This window comes from Lagenorhynchus albirostris, chromosome 10, assembly GCF_949774975.1.
Source record: "Lagenorhynchus albirostris chromosome 10, mLagAlb1.1, whole genome shotgun sequence".
NCBI lineage: Eukaryota > Metazoa > Chordata > Mammalia > Artiodactyla > Delphinidae > Lagenorhynchus > Lagenorhynchus albirostris.
In genome coordinates, this window is record NC_083104.1 from 54,921,508 (window position 1) to 54,942,729 (window position 21,222).

Consider the following 21,222-nt stretch of genomic DNA (forward strand, 5'->3'; position numbering starts at 1 on the left):
ACTCATTCATTCACTGATATTCGTTCATTCAGACATGTATTGCTTGGCAGCTATGTGCAAGGATCCCAGCTAGACTCACTGAATACAATGGGGAACAAAACTGACAAAATCCTAACTTTTACAGTTGTGGGGGTGGGGAAGGAATGTGCAAGAAGCAGGTAAATAAATAGGCTAAGTAAGACAATTTCAGACAGTCATAGGCACTATGAAGAAAATAAGTAAGATGAGTTGGTTGAAAGGGACTGGTTTGGTGACCAAAGAGGATGGTCAGAATTAAGTTTGGTAGTTCGGGAGGGACTCTCAGGGGAAGTGACTTCCTTATCCTATAAAGGTGTCAAAGAACTGTAGAAACTGACTTAAAATTGGAGGGAAGAGCAGAAGCCACCAAAATACACCCACAATGCATTGGTTATTTTAGTGTATGTGTCCCAATGGCCTGTATCTATCTGAAACACACAAACACAGGATATCTTAGTTTTAAAAAAAGATCTTAAATCTCCTCGAAGTCACACATTTTATGTGCGTTGCAGTGTGCTTTGTAAACATAAAAGATAAAATGACTTGGCTACCTGAAATGCTTGGTTTCTTGAGAAGAAATCATTCTCTTTTTTCCCCTTTGGCATATTGATTACTCATTAATCCAGCAAAACAAAGGATTAATTAATCTCTATGGTTCAATGAAGAATAAATTAGTGCAGTTTAAAATGGGCCTGATCCAATATTACAAATTGGAGGAAATGTTCCTCACACTCTCTCTCCTTTCACTTCTCCAAACCTAATCTCCGGAGAATGGTCTTGGAAAACTGAATTTACTTTGCATGATATTTTGTACTCTTGCTCCTTCTTTAGAATTCAATCTCTTGAAAAGAGTTCATTGCTTTTCCCAAATCCCACTTTAACTATTTCCAAACACAGAAACAGTACCATTTTTAAAGAGGGCTTTAGACATATCACATATCTGAAACAAAATTTTCCTATGTAGGAAACAATTTGAATAGCCAGTTTTTCAAAACGGAAAATAATACAATAGCCACATACATTGAGGCATTTACATAACTGTTCAATTGTTGAATGAAAAGGACTCACACAGATCACATTCAGTCAGGATGCCTCCGGAAACTACAAAACATGAGGTACAGTCTCTGAGCATTTCAGGGAAAAAAAGTGGTGTGCTTTCTAAAGTCATTCTGTTGGTTCCAAATAGAGTTTTTTCAGAGCTATAAAAGAATCTAATGTCAGATTCTCAGAATGCACTAAGGGGTAGGATCTACACTTGTGAAGAGAATCCTCCTATTTGAATAGTCAATATCTAGGATATGATATCCCCCTCAGTATCCCATTCCCATTTTTGTTGCAATTATATCAGTTTAAAGGAATTGTGCACCTAGAACTGGCCTCTGGATTCTTAGCCAAAATTCCTACAAAGAGGTAGCACTTGAAAAACTTGAGAAAGAAAAACTTAGGACTAATCTTGATCTCCTACAAGCTTATCTTTTTTATTAGATATTCTAAGACAATGATTTTGTTTTCTGTTTCTCTCTTTGACAAGAGATGATAATTTTCAGGTATGAATTTTAAAACAATAGATGAAAAACCAGCTCTTCCTTTTAATGTTAAAAAATGAAATCTTATCATAGACTACATCATGGATAGTCAATATTTATTTCTATAATATAGTATCAGCATATATATTAGTATCAAAAGGATACTATCTATGGCCAAGGGAATTTACATGTTGTGTTCTGACAATACCATGGTTGAAAGAGTTCAGGACTGGGAATGAATATATGTGCTTTCTCATTCACGTATAGTCACATTCCCTACCTGTTTGGAAAATTCCTCCAATTCCCTGGAGGTCAGCCTTCTCACCTGGAGAAAGAGAGGTTCCGATCAGATGAACTTGAAGGTCATTTCCAACTCTAAAATTGTATGACTTGGTAATTCAGCTGTCTACTCTTAATAACATAGTTAAAATGAGGCTGGCTTTGGAGTCTATATTTACTGGCACCTCTGGCAAGATAAAGCTTTCAAGGAGCCAAGCTGGCAGTGAGATGAGGAAGCCAAGGGGAATTGTTGATGTTGCTGGTAAAGAAGCATGATGGTTCTCCATCGAAGAGGCCCCCAGGCATCCAGGGCTGTGCCCATAGTCACATGACCCGGAGACCAATACTCAGAAGTCCTTGTGAAGGAGGGTAACACTCACTAAAATGCTGCCCTATCTATGGCTTTGTGCTCAGATGGACATAGGATCAGAACCTGTACTGAGAGCTGACCCAGATGTGGGGAAGACATCTGTAAGCCTCAATCTCCACATCTATAAGATGGGCACCGAAAACCATACACCTCCTTGGGTTTTTGTGAAAGTTAAATAGTGGTTGAAAATCACTTAGCATAATATCTCATTATTTTTAGCAGTTTTTATAGATCTCTCTGACTTTCAGACAGAAAAGAATCTGCATGGAGGTCCACCTATACCATATGTTTTAGAAACACTAAATCATTCCAACAGCAGGTCCAAAGATGTTCTCAATAGGTAACAATTCACTTCCTTAAAGTTAAAGTGTTTGGTTTTATTAAAACAAGCAAAACAAAGGTACTAAGTTTCTGCATTTAGCTGAGCATTGGTGGGCACATAATTATAACCAAGCTCCATGAATCTGACAGCCAATTTCAAGCTGGATTTTATGGAAGTGTACGTACATCATGCTGCCCTGTTTGGAACACAGATGACATACAAATACAGCAGCACTAAAATTCAGCGAACCACTTAAAGGCCCACAGAACACCAAAAACAACTTCAGTATACAGACTACAAGCCTGGAATCCCCACAACATTGATGTTTGTCATTGGTCATGCTGGGCAGGCCAGTCTCTGCCTTCTGATCTAATCAACTTCAGAATAACTGTGAAGTCGACAGCTATGTCAGAGCAAGTGAAAAAATAGATTCAGAACAAAGAGGAGACCCATCTCTCTAGGGCAACTCCCTCTGGAACATACACTAAACTTCAGTATAAATATTTCATTCACTATTTTGTATGACATTCCTCCCATGATTTACATATGTCTGACCCATTACTTTAAAAAGTACATTAATGTCCCCTGTCAACAGTGTCTCCTCTATCTGCCCACCTCTCTTCCTTATTGAGCCAGGGGAATTGGAACCCTAAACAGAATCTGTGTCTGTTCTGTATAACATCACAGGGTATTGAAACTGAACAGGACCCTGTGGGTCTCCTGGGCACAAAAGCCTTTCTGTGTCCCCCATTTCTTGATTACAGGAAATAGGCTTCATTCAGCCTCCATGACCTTCCCTGAGTTCCAAAGGGCAGGACCAAACAGTTGTTAATCAGGGAAGGGAGAGGACAGGGAGACAAAGGAGGAGCAGTCAAGAGAAACAGTAGTGCAGCCTTGGGGCAGGGTCCTGGTTCCCCCTCAAGGGATACACACAATATCTTTGAGCTGTTTTGCAGATACTGAAACCCCCACCAGGTGGGAGAAGTTAACTGTATGCTGCCCACAAGCACATAGACCCCAGACCAGTTGGAACAAAAAGGTTGATGATGCTGACTCCCAATTACCTCACCACCAACCAATCAGAAGAATGTCCATGAGCTAATGACGCCCTCTTTGAACCATTCCTATAAAACTCCTCACTACCCTCTCCGGGTCAGGACACAGAGGGCATTAGCATGCTGTGGCCTCCTTTGCCTGGCAAAGCAATAGCTATTCTCTTCTACTTCACCCAAAACTCTGTCTCTGAGATTTAATTCAGTGTTGGGGTACAGAGGCCGGATTTGGTTTCAGTACCAAAATATAAACTCATTTATTTTCTTTTTGTAGAAGTGTAGCTTCCCTCAGAATAGCTGCTTCTCCAGGATGTTTTCTGTGTTTTGCTTTCTTTCATGATATTTGAGAGAGATGAGAGTGGCTTCTGGAAAAATGGCATGAGGAGGAAATGAGACCCTGCACTTTCTATTTCTTTTGGAGTCTGAAAGGGAGCAGTGAGAGAAATGGGGGACAGGCATGGAGAGAGAGGGAGGGAAGACAGCAGTCAGTGTGAAGCTGTTAGAAGGAGCTAGGAGTCCCTTTCTGATCTCACAGCTGGGCCAGGGGATTCAAGGATGAGAAATGGGCAGGATCCACATGGCCTCCTTCAACTGCTGACTTTTGTCTTTGAAAATTATAAGAAACAAAATTCCACTATAAAACTCTTAGAGGAAAACATAGGAAGAACATTCTGACATAAATCACAGCAAGATCTTTTTTGACCCACCTCCTACAGTAATGGAAATAAAGACAAAAATAAACAAATGGGACCTAATGAAATTTCAAAGCTTTTGCACAGCAAAAGCTTTCGTCTATAAGCAGGATGAAAAGACAACCCTCAGAATGGGAGAAAATATTTGCAAATGAATCAACGGATAAAGGATTAATCTCAAAAATATACAAACAGCTCGTGCAGCTCAATATTAAAAAACAAACAACCCAATCAAAAAATGGGCAGAAGACCTAAACAGACATTTCTCCAAAGAAGACATACAGATGGCCAAGAGGCACATGAAAAGATGCTCAACATCACTAATTATTAGAGACATGCAAATCAGAACTACAATGACGTATCACCTCACACCAGGCAGAATGGGCATCATCAGAAAATCTACAAACAACAAGTGATGGAGAAGGTGTGGAGAAAAGGGAACCCTCCTGCACTGTTGGTGTGAATGTAAATTGATACAGCCACTATGGAGAACAGTATGGAGGTTCCTTAAAAAACTAAAAATACAATTACCATATGACCCAGCAATCCCACTAATGGGCATATACCCAGAGAAAACCATAATTCAAAAAGACACATGCACCCCAATGTTCATTGCAGCACTGTTTACAATAGCCAGGTCATGGAAGCAACCTAGATGCCCATCAACAGGTGAATGGATAAAGAATATGTGGTACATATATACAATGGAATATTACTCAGCCATAAAACGGAACGAAATTGGGTCATTTGTAGAGATGTGGATAAACCTAGAGACTGTCGTACAGAGTGAAGTAAGTCAGGAAGAGAAAAACAAATATCATATATTAACGCATATATGTGGAATCTAGAAAAATGGTACCGATTAACTGGTTTGCAAGGCAGAAATAGAGACTCAGACATAGAGAACAAACGTATGGACACCAAGGGGGAAAAGTGGCGGGGGATGAACTGGTAGATTGTAACAAACATATGTACACTAATATGTATAAAATAGATAACTAATAAGAACGTGCTGTATAAAAAATAATTAATTTAATTTTTAAAAAATTCCAGTGTTTAAGTAGATTGGAATAAATGCAATATATGATTAAGCATAATCCCCACCCGGGGATTTTCACGTGCTAATGATGATGCTACTTAGATTTAGAAACATGTGGGCCAGAACACTGTAGCATACCAAACAAGTCAGGAAACACAGGATTTAAAATATGAATTACATTTTTTAATAGTATGATAACTATGATTTTTGTTAACCTCCAGACACCTTTTCAGGGAACTGGCTCAAAATTTAAAACAATGGAGTCAATTGCTTATCTGGAAAAAGCTCAATGGATATACCATTTCTCCATTACCAGATATTTTGGAAACTCTCAAGTGTTCCTGGTCCTCCAAGTATAAACAGAGCTGCACTGATGGAGAACAAATGCTCCCAAGTGGATTTGCATTTTCTCATTCAGTGAAAGGTTCCTGCGCAGGTAGGTCCCTGGTCAGGTTGCCCTCCTGTTTGTCCCTTGCAGCCCCTCCTCCCCCATCCCCCACGAGAGAGGTGCCTTGGTGCAGAGGTTCCCAGGTTCCTTGTGATTCCCAGGTTCCTGGGCCTGCTGGCTTCTACCTGGTTTCCATCTGGCTGGAGACTGGATAGCAAGGAGAAGGAAAACGTTATTCCCTCCTTCTTCCCTGCTTTTGGAGGCTTCTCCATCAGCAAGTAGTTTCAGCTTTTACCACTTGGCACTGGTCCAGGGCCTCAGCAGCATAAGTTTTCCCATCTGCCTCAGCAGAGGGGATGGTGGCTTCCTGCTGTTGACAATCTCAGGCATCCCTGTTTGGTTCCTCAGTTCCTTCGTCATCTGTGTGGACAATTCCCTACATCACATTCCTTCTTCTTTTTTTTTTTTTAAATTAGCATAGATCTGTATTTCTGGCTGGACTTTCACTGATACAGCTCCATAGTCACTGACAGACTACTCATTTTTTCTTCATTCATTCATCATTTCTTGAGTACTTGTATGAGGCATGTACCACTTTAGTTGCTAGAGATCCTGCAGTGGCTGTTCTCATGAAGCTTCATAAGTTCCAGGAAAAGAGACAAAAAACAAAACATGTAGAATAATAGATAATCGTTGTGAAGGGTGGAGAAGGAACACCAGGCGATGCGAGGGTGGAACTGAGCACGACTTTAGCTGGGAGAGTCAGGGCAAGAGGTTCTGAGGCTCCATTTGACCTGAGATGTGACGGATGAGAGGGGCCTAGCTGCGTAGTGGAAAAAATATTCCAAGTAAAGACAAAGAAACTCAAGCAGAAGGAGCTTAGAATAGTGGAGCGAGAGAGAAGCAGGGAAGGGAAAGCTTGGAAGATCAGGCAGAGGTCAGGGTGGAGGGAGAAGGCTGATCATGGAGGTAAGAGTGTGAATTTTATTTTTCTAAGTGGGTTTGGAAAATATTGGAGAGTTTTAGCAGCAGTAGGGGTCATGAGTACTTGACAGTTTTAGAAAATCACTGTGACTGCGTTTTGGGGAGTGCGTTCAGAGAGGGCAGTGTGACTGCGGAGAGAGGAATCACCTCTGTTGCCAGGTGACTGTGGTGGTGATGGTTGGATGAGGCTGGAGAGGGTGGCTGTCTAACCACCATCAGAAGGGGCAGCAGACAGGATGCTGATGGTAAGAAAAAGAGAAGAACGAAGTGACTGTGATGTGGTTTTTTGTTATTTTGTTTGTTTGTTTCAATCCATTTTTTTTTCTGATTCTTTTTTTTATTCTACATTTTTTAATTGAAGTATAGTTGATTTACAACTTTGTGTTAATTACTGCTGTACAGCAGAGTAGTTCAGTTATGTATAGATATTCTTTTTTTCATATTCTTTTCCATTATGGTTTATCATAGGATATTGAATATAGTTTTCTGTGCTATACAGTAGGAACTTGTTTGTATATAAAAGCTCAAAATGACGGTGATGTTTGAGCAGCTAGATGAATACTGAAACCAAAAACCACTCCTCATCATATTTCTGTTGCCTTACTTGAGTTAACTTTCTTTTCTTGAGAAGTATTCATACATGGATATTAACCAATATAAAATATAAATAAATATTTGTTTCATTCCCCAATGTGTTAGTCTGAAAACTTTCAAACCTCTGGGAATGTTATAAGGACAGTGCTATAAACATCCACATTTTACTTTGCCTAGATTCACCCATTTTTGCTACACCTGTTTTGTCTTACATTCTCTCTCTGTAACCCCACACACGTACATACACAGATTTTTACTGAAACATTTACAAGAAGCAGCCAATGACACTTCCCCTCTTGATTATTCAGCATAAATCATCTAAGAACAAGGACCTTCTCCTGTAGAACTGTGCAAAATTCCCATGAATTTTGACTTTCATGTGACACTATTAGCTAACATAAACAGCTCCTATTCAAATTTCCCTGATATTACTCCAAAAAAAAAAAAATGTTTCTCATAGCCCTTAGGGCACTAAAAGAAAAAAAAAAAAGGAAACCCAGTACCCAGTAGTGAAGGATTATTTGTTTCTCATGTACCTGTAGTCTGCTTTAATCAAAAATAAAACATTTATTTAGGCTGCGCCAAGTCTTAGTTGTGGCACATGGGATCTTCATTGTGGCATGTGGGCTTCTTAGTTGCAGCATGCGAACCCTTAGTTGCAACATGCACGTGGGATCTAGTTCCCTGACAAGGTATTGAACCCGGGCCCCCTGCATTGGGAGTGTGGAGTCTTACCCACTGGACCACCAGGGAAGTCCCAATCTTGACTTTTTTTGAATAGTGCAAACCTGTTGTTAAAAGCTCCTCAATGGGGATTTGTCTGATTGTTTCCTCATGATTGGATTGAAGGCAAACTTTGGCAGGATTACTACGTAGGTGATACCATGCCCTTCTTAGGGTATCAGTCAAGAGGCACTTGGATCTGATTATGGGTGATGCTAAGTTTGATCACTTAGTTAAGAAAATGGCTTTTGGTTTTAACCAACACAATTCTTAACAGACTTTGCCAGCTTCTTCCATCCTTAATTCTTCTCTACATTAATCTCTTATTGCTGTTTAAAATGTGGGAGTAGCCACTCTACAGAATGTGCATAAAAAATGTCTACTCCCTTTAGGAACATTCAAGGTGGATGGCTCTCTGGAAACATAGGGACATCAGTAACAGTGACAGTGAAAGAAGACACTGTGTGTCACTCATCTTAAACAAGCAACTGGGGCCAGTTTCCATCAGCAATGACTCTTTGGAGAAGAGTTAGAACATAGTGTGAGTAGAAAATGATACACAGACCTCTATTTCAGTGATCAAAGAAAGTGGATTCTTCCATGCATAGTGTCAATCATTTGCTGGAAATAAGTGTCCCCAGCTAATTCTGGGAAAGGAAACTTACATGTAATGAGCAAATATTTATGCCAGACAAAATGCTGGATATTCTTGTATTTCTTTTCTCAATTAACCCTCAGGAAAACCTCATTATTTTGTAAGGAGGGATGGAGACTCAAGAAGATCCTTTAAGTTTCAGGAGCTCAAATTCTCAAATGTAATTCTCAGTATCAATTCTCAAATACTCAAGGTTAACATGTGCCAATTTATCATTTGAATCTATGTCTAAAATGCAGACACTTTCCAGCCAAGCCTTGCAGCTTCACAGAGCATATCCTTTAACAACAATGTTAAGAGTCATCACACTTTTCCTTGATTATAATCATGAAAGGGGATGGAAATAAATTAAGAAATTAATTAGAATACAAAAACACCTCAGTTTTATCTCATCCTTTAAAGAAAGGTGGGAAGAAAAGAAGATACTGTTTTCTTTTTTTCCTTTCAAATATAATACCTTCTGGAAAATTACAAATAGTCAGTGAGAACTGGAAGTATAACACTGTGGTTAAAATCAGAATGTAAGTTAAAATTAGTTATATAATGAATGCAAGTGTTACATAAATTTTTATTCATAGTTTTCTCTGTAAAATTCTTTCCTATAATTTTTAATTCATAGAAGCAATACTTGATGGCTGGTTGGTATTATTAAGCCCATTTAAAGGTTTAGTACTTAAATCCAAAGTCATTGACTGGTCTATGGAAAACTGGTCCACACAATTGAAGGTAAAGTAAAAATTGACAGGAATAGTATATATTCATTCTTTTTTTTTTTTACATCTTTATTGGAGTACAATTGCTTGACAATGGTGTGTTAGTTTCTGCTTTATAACAAAGTGAATCAGTTATACATATACATATATTCTCATATCTCTTCCCTCTTGCATCTCCCTCCCTCCCACCCTCCCTATCCCACCCCTCTAGGTGGTCACAAAGCACCAAGCTGATCTCCCTGTGCTATGCGGCTGCTTCCCATGAGATATCTATTTTACATTTGGTAGTGTATATATGTCCATGCCACTCTCTCACTTTGTCACAGCTTACCCTTCCCCCTCCCCATATCCTCAATTCCATTCTCTAGGAGGTCTGTGTCTTTATTCCTGTCTTACCCCTACGTTCTTCATGACATTTTTTTCCCCTAAAATATATATATGTGTGTGTGTGTGTGTGTGTGTGTGTGTGTGTGCTAGCATACGGTATTTGTCTCTTTCTGACTTACTTGACTCTGTATGACAGACTCTAGGTCCATCCACCTCATTACAAATAGCTCAATTTCTTTTCCTTTTATGCCTGAGTAATATTCCGTTGCGTATATGTGCCACATCTTCTTTATCCGTTCAACTGATGATGGACACTTAGGTTGTTGCCATCTCCGGGCTACTGTAAATAGAGCTGCAATGAACACTTTGGTACATGACTCTTTTTGAATTATGGTTTTCTCAGGGTATATGCCCAGTAGTGGGATTGCTGGCTCATATGGTAGTTCTATTTGTAGCTTTTTAGGAACCTCCATACTGTTCTCCAAAGTGGCTGTACCAATTCACATTCCCACCAGCAGTGCAAGAGTGTTCCCTTTTCTCCACACCCTCTCCAGCATTTATTGTTTCTAGATTGTTTGATGATGGCCATTCTGACTGGTGTGAGATGATATCTCATTGTGGTTTTGATTTGCATTTCTCTAATGATTAATGATGTTGAGCATTCTTTCATGTGTTTGTTGGCAGTCTGTATATCTTCTTTGGAGAAATGTCTATTTAGGTCTTCTGCCCATTTTTGGATTGGGTTGTTTGTTTTTCTGTTATTGAGCTGCATGAGCTGCTTATAAATTTTGGAGATTAATCCTTTGTCAGTTGCTTCACTTGCAAATATTTTCTCCCATTCTGAGGGTTGTCTTTTGGTCTTGTTTATGGTTTCCTTTGCTGTGCAAAAGCTTTGAAGTTTCATTAGGTCCCATTTGTTTATTTCTGTTTTTATTTCCATTTCTCTAGGAGGTGGGACAAAAAGGATCTTGCTATCATTTACATCATAGAGTATTCTGCATATGTTTTCCTCTAAGAGTTTGATAGTTTCTGTCCTTACATTTAGGTCTTTAATCCATTTTGAGATTATTTTTGTGTATGGTGTTAGGGAGGGATCTAATCTCATACTTCTACATGTACCTGTCCAGTTTTCCCAGCACCACTTTTTGAAGAGGCTGTCCTTTCTCCACTGTACACTCCGACCTCCTTTATCAAAGATAAGGTGACCATATGTGCGTGGGTTTATCTCTGGGCTTTCTATCCTGTTCCATTGATCTCTATTTCTGTTTCTGTGCCAGTACCATACTGTCTTGATTACTGTAGCTTTGTAGTATAGTCTGAAGTCAGGGAGCCTGATTCCCCCAGCTCTGTTTTTCGTTCTCAAGATTGCTTTGGCTATTCGGGGTCTTTTGTGTTTCCATACAAATTGTAAAATTTTTTGTTCTAGTTCTGTGAAAAATGCCAGTGGTAGTTCGATAGGGATTGCATTGAATCTGTAGATTGCTTTGGGTAGTAGAGTCATTTTCACAATGTTGATTCTTCCAATCCAAGAAAATGGTATATCTCTCCATCTATTTGTATCATCTTTAATTTCTTTCATTAGTGTCTTATAATTTTCTGCACAGAGGTCTTTTGTCTCCTTAGGTAGGTTTATCCCTAGATATTAGTGTATAGGAATGCCAGAGATGTCTGTGCATTAATTTTTTATCCTGCTACTTTACCAAATTCATTGATTAGCTCTAGTAGTTTTCTGGTAGCATCTTTAGGATTCTCTACGTATAGTATCATGTCATCTGCAAACAGTGACAGCTTTACTTCTTCTTTTCCATTGGATTCCTTTTATTTCCTTCTCTTCTCAGATTGTTGTGGCTAAAACTTCCAAAACTATGTTGAATAAGAGTGGTGAGAGTGGGCAACCATGTCTTGTTCCTGATCTTAGTGGAAATGCTTTCAGTTTTTCACCATTGAGGATGATGTTGGCTGTGGGTTTGTAATATATGGCCTTTATTATGTTGAGGAAAGTTCCCTCTATGCCTACTTTCTGCAGGGTTTTTATCATAAATGGGTGTTGAATTTTGTTGAAAGGTTTCTCTGCATCAATTGAGATGATCATATGGTTTTTCTCCTTCAATTTGTTAATATGGTGTATAACGTTGATTGATCTGCATATATTGAAGAATCCTTGCTTCCTGGAATAAACCCCACTTGATCATGGTGTATGATCCTTTTAATGTGCTGTTGGATTCTGTTTGCTAGTATTTTGTTGAGGATTTTTACATCTATGTTCATCAGTGATATTGGCCTGTAGTTTTCTTTCTTTGTGACATCCTTGTCTGGTTTTGGTATCAAGGTGATGGTGGCCTCGTAGAAGGAGTTTGGGAGTGGTCCTCCCTCTGCTATATTTTGGAAGAGTTTGAGAAGGATAGGTGTTAGCTCTTCTCTAAATGTTTGATAGAATTCGCCTGTGAAGTCATCTGGTCCTGGGCTTTGGTTTTTTGGAAGATTTTTTTTTTTTTGCGGTACACGGGCCTCTCACTGTTGTGGCCTCTCCCGTTGTGGAGCACAGGCTCCGGACACGCAGGCTTAGCGGCCATGGCTCACGGGTCTAGCCACTCCGCGGCATGTGGGATCTTCCCAGACTGGGGCACGAACCTGTGTCCCCTGCATGAGCAGGCAGACTCTCAACCACTGCGCCACCAGGGAAGCACTGTTGGAAGATTTTTAATCACAGTTTCAATTTCAGTGCTTGTGATTGGTCTGTTCATATTTTCTATTTCTTCCTGATTCAGTCTTGGCAGGTTGTGCATTTCTAAGAAATTGTCCATTTCTTCCAGGTTGTCCATTTTATTGGCATAGAGTTGCTTGTAGTAATCTCTCATGATCTTTTGTATTAATGCAGTGTCAGTTGTTACTTCTCCTTTTTCATTTCTAATTTTATTGATTTGAGTCTTCCCCCTTTTTTTCTTAATGAGTCTGGCTAATGGTTTATCAATTTTGTTTATCTTCTCAAAGAATCAGCTTTTAGTTTTATTAATCTTTACTATCATTTCCTTCATTTCTTTTTCATTTATTTCTGATCTGATTTTTATGATTTCTTTCCTTCTGCTAACTTTGTGGTTTTCTTGCTCTTCTTTCTCTAATTGCTTTAGGTGCAAGGTTAGGTTGTTTATTCACGATGTTTCCTGTTTCTTCAGGTAGGATTGTATTGCTACAAACTTCCCTCTTAGAACTGCTTTTTCTGCATCCCATAGGTTTTGGGTCATCGTGTCTCCATTGTCATTTGTTTCTAGGTACTTTTTGATTTCCTCTTTGATTTCTTCAGTGATCACTTCGTTATTAAGTAGTGTATTGTTTAGCCTCCCTGTGTTCGTATTTTTTACAGATCTTTTCCTGGAATTGATATCTAGTCTCATAGCATTGTGGTCGGAAAAGATACTTGATACAATTTAAATTTTCTTAAATTTACCAAGGCTTGATTTGTGACCCAAGATATGATCTATCCTGGAGAATGTCCCATGAGCACTTGAGAAAAATATGTATTCTGTTGTTTTTGGATGGAATGTCCTATAAATATCAATTAAGTCCATCTTGTTTAATGTATAATTTAAAGCTTGTTTTTCCTTATTTATTTTCATTTTGGATGATCTGTCCATTGGTGAAAGTGGGGTGTTAAAGTCCCCTACTATGAATGTGTTACTGTCGATTTCCCCTTTTATGGCTGTTAGTATTTGCCTTATGTATTGAGGTGCTCCTATGTTGGGTACATAAATATTTACAATTGTTATATCTTCTTCTTGGATTGATTCCTTGATCATTATGTAGTGTCCTTCTTTGTCTCTTGTAATAGTCTTCATTTTAAAGTCTATTTTGTCTGATATGAGAATTGCTACTCCAGCTTTCTTTTGGTTTCCATTTCCATGGAATATCTTTTTTCATCCCCTTACTTTCAGTCTGCATGTGTCTCTAGGTCTGAAGTGGGTCTCTTGTAGACAGCATATATATGTGTCTTGTTTCTGTATCCATTCAGCCAATCTGTGTCTTTTGGTGGGAGCATTTAGTCCATTTACATTTAAGGTAATTATCAATATGTATGTTCCTATTCCCATTTTCTTAATTGTTTTGGGTTCGTTGTTGTAGGTCTTTTCCTTCTCTTGTGTTTCTCGCCTAGAGAAGTTCTTTTATCATTTGTTGTAAAGCTGGTGTGGTGGTGCTGAACTCTCTCAGCTTTTGCTTGTCTGTAAAGCTTTTAATTTCTCCATCAAATCTGAATGAGATCCTTGCTGGGTAGAGTAATCTTGGTTGCAGGTTTTTCTCCTTCATCACTTTAAATATGTCCTGCCAGTCCCTTCTGGTTTGCAGAGTTTCTGCTGAAAGATCAGCTGTTAACCTTATCGGGATTCCCTTGTGTGTTATTTGTTGTTTTTCCCTTGCTGCTTTTAATGTTTTGTTTGTATTTAATTTTTGACAGTTTGATTAGTATGTGTCTTGGCGTATTTCTCCTTGGATTTATTCTGTATGGGACTCTCTGTGCTTCCTGGACTTGATTAACATTTCCTTTCCCATATTAGGGAAGTTTTCAACTGTAATCACTTCAAATATTTTCTCAGTCCCTTTCTTTTTCTCTTCTTCTTCTAGAACCCCTATAATTCGAATGTTGGTGCGTTTAATGTTGTCCCAGAGGTCTCTGAGACTATCCTCAGTTCTTCTCATTCTTTTTTCTTTATTCTACTCTGCAGTAGCTGTTTCCACTATTTTATCTTCCAGGTCACTTATCCGTTCTTCTGCCTCAGTTATTCTGCTATTGATCCCTTCTAGACTATTTTTAATTTCACTTATTGTGTTGTTCATCGTTGCTTGTTTCATCTTTAGTTCTTCTAGGTCCTTGTTAAATGCTTCTTGCATTTTGTCTGTTCTATTTCCAAGATTTTGGATCATCTTTACTATCATTATTCTGAATTGTTTTTCAGGTAGACTGCCTATTTCCTCTTAATTTGTTAGGTCTGGTGGGTTTTTACCTTGTTCCTTCATCTGCTGTGTGTTTTTATGTCTTCTCATTTTGCTTACCTTACTGTGTTTGGGGCCTCCTTTTTGCAGGCTGCAGGTTCGTAGTTCCCGTTGTTTTTGGTGTCTGTCCCCACTGGCTAATGTTGGTTCAGTGGGTTGTGTAGGCTTCCTGGTGTAGAGGACTAGTGCCTGTGTTATGGTGGATGAGGCTGGATCTTGTCTTTCTGGTGGGCAGGTCCACGTCCGGTGGTGTGTTTTGGGTTGTCTGTGGACTTATTATGATTTTAGGCAGCCTCTCTGCTAATGGGTGGGCTTGTGTTCCTGTCTTGCTAGTTGTTTGGCATAGGGTGTCCAGCACTGTAGCTTGCTGGTCGTTGAGTGAAGCTGGGTGCTGGTGTTGAGATGGAGATCTCTGGGAGATTTTCGCCATTTGATATTATGTGGAGCTGGGAGGTCTCTTGTTGACCAGTGTCCTGAAGTTGGCTCTCCCACCTCAGAGGCACAGAACTGACTCCTGGCTGCAGCACCAAGAGCCTTTCATGCATACGGATCAGAATAAAATGGAGAAATAGTAGAAAGAGAGAAAGAAAGAAAGAAAGAATGAAAGAAAGAAAGAAAGGAAGGAAGGAAGGAAGAAAGAAAGAAAGGAAGGAAGGAAGGAAGAAAGAAAGGAAGGAAGAAAGGAAGAAAGGAAGAATGGAAATAAGAAAGAAAGAAAGAAAGAAAGAAAGAAAAAAGGAAAGAAAGAAAGAAAGGAAGGAAGGAAGGAAGGAAGAAAGAAAGGAAGGAAGGAGGGAGGGAGGGAGGAAGGAAGGAGGGAAGGAAGGAATGAAAGAAAGAAGATAAAATAAAATAAAGTTATTAAAATAAAAAATATTAAGAAAAAAATTTTTAAAAAAACACCAAAAAAGCCCCCCCAAAACAAACAAAAAAAACAGACGGATACAACCCTAGGACAAATGGTGGAAGTAAAGCTATACAGACAAAATCTCACACAGAAGCATACACATACACACTCACAAAAAGAGGAAAAGGGGAAAAAATCATAAATGTTGCTCTCAAAGTCCACCTCCTAAATTTGGGATGACTCGTTGTCTATTCATGTATTCCACAGATGCAGGGTACATCACGTTGATTGTGGAGCTTCAGTCCGCTGCTTCTGAGGCTTCTGGGAGAGATTTCCCTTTCTCTTCTTGGTTCGCACAGCTCCTAGGGCTCAGCTTTGGATTTGGCCCCGCCTCTGCGTGTAGGTCACTGGAGGGCGTCTGTTCTTTGCTCAGACAGGACGGGGTTAAAGAAGCCGCTGATTCGGGGGCTCTGGCTCACTCAGGCCGGGGGCAGGGAGGGGTACGGATGCGGGGCGAGCCTGCGGCGGCCGAGTTCGGCATGACGTTGCACCAGCCTGAGGCGCGCCATGCGTTCTCCCGGGGAAGTTGTCCCTGGATCCCGGGACCCTGGCAGTGGCGGGCTGCACAGGCTCCCCGGAACGGGGTTGTGGATAGTGACCTGTGCTCGCACACAGGCTTCTTGGTGGCAGCAGCAGCAGCCTTAGCGTCTCATGCCTGTCTCTGGGATCCGCTCTGTTAGCCGCAGCTCGCGCCCGTCTCTGGAGCTCCTTTAAGCAGCGCTCTTAATCCCCTCTCTTCGCGCACCAGGAAACAAAGAGGGAAGAAAAAGTCTCTTGCCTCTTCGGCAGGTCCAGACTTTTCCCGGACTCCCTCCCGGCTAGCCGTGGTGCATTAACCCCCTGCAGGCTGTGTTCATGCCGCCAACACCAGTCCTCTCCCTGTGCTCCGACGGAAGCCTGAGCCTCAGCTCCCAGCCCCGCCCACCCCGGCGGGTGAGCAGACAAGCCTCTTGGGCTGGTGAGTGCCGGTCGGCACCGATTCTCTGTGCGGGAATCTCTCCGCTTTGCCCTCCGCACCCTTGTGGTTGCGCTTTCCTCCACGGCTCCCAAGCTTCACCCCTCCGCCACCCGCAATCTCCGCACGCGAAGGGGCTTCTTAGTGTGTGGGAACATTTCCTCCTTCACAGCTCCCTCCCACTGGTGCATGTCCTGTCCCTATTCTTTCGTCTCTGTTTTTTCTTTTGCCCTACCCAGGTACATGGGGACTTTCTTGCCTTTTGGGAGGTCTGAGGACTTCTGCCAGCGTTCAGTAGGTGTTCTGTAGGAGTTGTTCCATGTGTAGAAGTATTTCTGGTGTATCTGTGAGGAGGAAGGTTATCTCCGCGTCTTACTATTCCGCCATCTTCCCCTCGTCCTATATTCATTCTTTCCAATTACTACAACTGAACTACAGGCCAATTACAGTTGAGAATAACAATAACTGTTGAACATTCTCTCTGAAAATCCTAAGACTAAGTAGAATTGAGTAAGATACAGCTCCTATCCTTAAGTGGCTCATAATCTATTTAGCCCTTAACTTCTTGATCCAGGAATAATAGCAAGAACTATTTCAACTATGTTTCTTTCAACACATTATGTTGGGACAAAATCCCCTCCATTTGTCATATCATGTCATTTTTTCAATCATCCTCAGCTTTCTCAGGAACTGTGCCTCTTAAGACAAATTTTAAGCAAGTGGGGAACATGGAAGACTTGAAATATAAAAACAAGATGAATAAATATTTTCTTAGTGAAATCAGTTTGTTTGTTTTATATCACTTTCTAACATGTCTGGAATATTACAGCTTCATGAGTAATGCAACAACAATAAGCACTTTTGATAACGAAAAAAAAATAACCCTCATACTTCAAGTTTCCTCACCTTTCAATTTTAGAAAATTGGTGCTTTGCAGTGTTTTGATTTTGCTTATTTTGACTGTCTTCCTTAAAGCATTAAGATCAGCAAGTAGATAAAGTGTTCATAAAATATTTAATTTAAAAATACAGGAATTTTCCCTGAAGGATCTCCAATTCTTAAAAAAATTGACTCTCCAGTTATCGTAATGTCTTTATTTGATACGCAAAAGACCACGGGTTTTGATATTTGGGAGGGATAAAACTTAGATACGCAGACTATTTGAATAAAATTTCCCAGAATGACAGAATAGTCAGCATGACAGCGGGAGAGAATAAGGGCAAGAGACAAAGACCAGAGAAAGACAAGTGGATTACTGAATTTCATTCTGTACTTTAAATTCCCGAAATGCCCCTCTTCCTACCCCCTTATAAACATTAACACCATTTGAAAAATGAATAAATACAAGAAAACTGAATGGACATGTTTCAAGAAAGGAGAAGATTTTTGAGTTCTATTCCAGCTCAGAAATCATTCAGCTTCTGAGAATTTGGAAAATTCTCTGGTAATTGTTGTTCCTCTGTAAATGAGGGGATTGGACTAACTCCATTAAGCTCGAAGATTTCACAACTCCATGACTGGAAGTTTAGAGAACTTTTCAGTAGCCCATTGCTACTGGGTATAGAGTATCTCTATGGCCTAGGAAGAATCTGAGATTACCTGACACAGCTTTATAATTTTTAAAATAATAGCTAAATTCCTTTTCTATGTGCTTATTTCTTAAGCAGTATGTGTATGTGTGTAGCTTTATATCAAAAATATTAAAAACTTAACCATCTCTTATCCTGCAATAAATTTAATTTGGACATAAGACTTTGGTAATTGATTCTTGGACCCTAAAAATACCAGTCAGCCGGCTAAGCCAGGTCATCCCAAACATCTCATTAAGCTCTCAATAATATGAACAAACATTTTGTGCATTTGAATTTTTGGTCACCACTTACAGTGCTATGTTGGGATTTTACTAATATATCTGAGTGTATGTATGTATTTACCTAAGCAAATATAAAGTCAAAAGTGGTTGCTTTCTTTCTTTTAGCGTGAAAAGTTTCTGAATTGTCAGTAGAGGGGTCAAGAGACAGGTTCTTATTTCAAAGATTCCACTGGACTTTCTGGATGCCTCCAGATCCTTTCTGCTGCAGGAATATTTCCTGATCAATGGTTTCACACTTGCAGGACGCTGGCCAGACAGTCCCAAGAGAGCCATCGTTGCAAAGCCATTAAAGAAAGAAATATATTCAGATGGTGTCGATAATTTCTAACACCTAACTATTGGAAATTCTCACAGACACAATGCAAATGGGCCCTCTCAAACAATTCTCCATCCTAGTTTCTTCCTCAGCATTTTTACAGACAGAAAATTTTTTCTCTCACCACTTGAACAAGAAAGAACAAAAGTAGATTCCCCAAAGGAGGAATCATTCGTACTAAGTTTCTTTATGTAGGTCACCTCTGATGTGTTCTTGGTTGCATTTCAACTGCTAAATTTCCCATGTCAAGCTTTCAGTTCTGATGGTTCTGCACATAAATTCTATTGCTTTCCAAAAGAATAATTGTTTAAGTTCCCTGTTTGAATGTTGAAGGATGCTATATGTTCCACAGATGCTCAATACATTATTGGTCATGTTAGTAGTATGATAAAAAATACTAAAATATTTTACCTGGAGGTGTCTCTGTGTATGTACAATATAATATGTTAACAGGAAAAACTGTTGTTCATTAAACTAATTTAAGGAGAGTGACTATCACCTATACTCAAATAGACTGTAAAAGTATGTCCTTTGTTGTTACCAGTCTACCGTATACCAGGTTAGTTTCCCTAACTTTTTCCCTTCTCCAGATTTACGTCTTGTAAATATCTCTTGAGCCCATGTCCTCTGCTCTATTCCAAATGTCATTGGTTTAGTTTAAACCTTTGGCAAACCATTCTACCCCTTCCATCTTCAGATCTATCTTCTACTCTACTATCATATGTTTCTAAAAAATAGATCTTGTCAATTCACCTCTGCTTAAGAAAATTCCCTTTCTTCCCTATGAAAAAAGATTCAAACACCCTGACATGGCATTCGAAATCTCTGATTATCTGTTGTTAATTTATTTACTCAGCCTCATCCATTTGTGTGTTCATCAGTCAGCAATGGGATGAAAGTGCCCCTGCTAAAATATTTATTTCCCAGAAGAATGTAAGCTCCACAAGGGTGTGGATTCGGATTATTTCTTTCACTAATGTCTACTAAACATCTAGAACCCTATGTGAATGAAAAATATTGCCTGTCATATCAGTAGACAAAGCATATTGCAACCATCAAGCCATCACATTACAGCCACCCTTACGGTGAGCCCTGAGGGAACTCAGGATAGAAACGTAATGCCTACCATCAAATCATCAGATACTGCAGCCACCCCCCACCCCACGGTGCACCTAAGGAAACTCAGGATGAGAAAGCACAGGATATTGGCCCCAGATAGCTGAGGTGCATTTCAAAGCAATGATTTCAGTGAGCCCAGCCTCTTGCATCTTGCTATACATAGAAAAGTGCTAAATTCCTTAACTTGAGATGTCTGGTTTTCTTTAATTAACAGTAATCTTTGATATTCTACCTGATTTTTGTTGCAAAAACTCCTGTATATCCTGGCTCTCCCCTTGCCTCTTCGGAGCAGTCCCTTGGAGTTATCTGAGATGCTGTGTCCAAGGCTTAAGTCTTCCACCAAATAAAACATAACTCTCAACTTTTAGGTTGTGCATTTTTTTTCAGTCGACACATATTTGGCATTAGGTAGATGCTTAACCGATATTTTTAGAATTAATAAATTCAGCAAACTTGCTGAGTGCTTATTATGTGTGACATAGAGAGCCTGGCATTGAGAATCTGTGATGAAAGCCATTGTCTCTATTTTTAAGGAGCTGGCCAGTGAAATTGACATTTCTAATGAATTTAGTGTGTATCTGTACGTATCACTCTGGTTTCTGTAGGAAGCAGAGTCTTAATTCATTGATCTGTATATCCTTTGTTGCAAACTAAGTGTTCATTAAATGTTTACTAAATAAATTAAGCTAAGAATGCAATTAGGGCAGAATGTCTGAAGGCTGTGGTAGGCAAAATAATCTTCCACCCCACCCCCGTCAAATATGACCAGATCCTAATTCCAGGAACCAGTGAATATGTTACATTACATAATAAAGGTGAAACATTTGCAGATGTGACTAAAGATTAGGAAGCTGGAGAGGGGGAAATTATACCAGATTATCCAGGGGAGCCCATTCTAATTACATAAGCCTATAAAAGTGGAAGAGGAGGGAAAAAGAGGGAGAGAGAAAGTACTTGAGAAGGACTCAATTTGTCATTGCTGGCTTTGAAGATGGAGGAATGGGAACAAGAGCCAAGGAATGTGGAGGTTTCTAGAAGCTGGGAACAGCCCTCAGCTGAGTCAACAAGAAAACGGGTCCTACAGCTAACTGCAGGGAACTGAATTCTGCCAGCAGCTCAAATGAGCAGGAAATGGAGCCTCCAGGAAGGAATGTAGCCCTGCCAATTCCTTGATTTCAGCCTGTTGAGATGCTTATCAGACTTATGACGTACAAAATTTGTGTTGCTTTAAGCCACTGAGTTTGTGGCAATTGTTATGGCAGCAGTAGAAAACCAATACAGAACTCGCCATATCCTTGGAAGACTGGCCAAAGTGAACCTTTGCCTTGGGTTCCCGTGACCAAAAAGAAAACTATCATCCTTCAAATTCTGACAGTACTATCTCAAC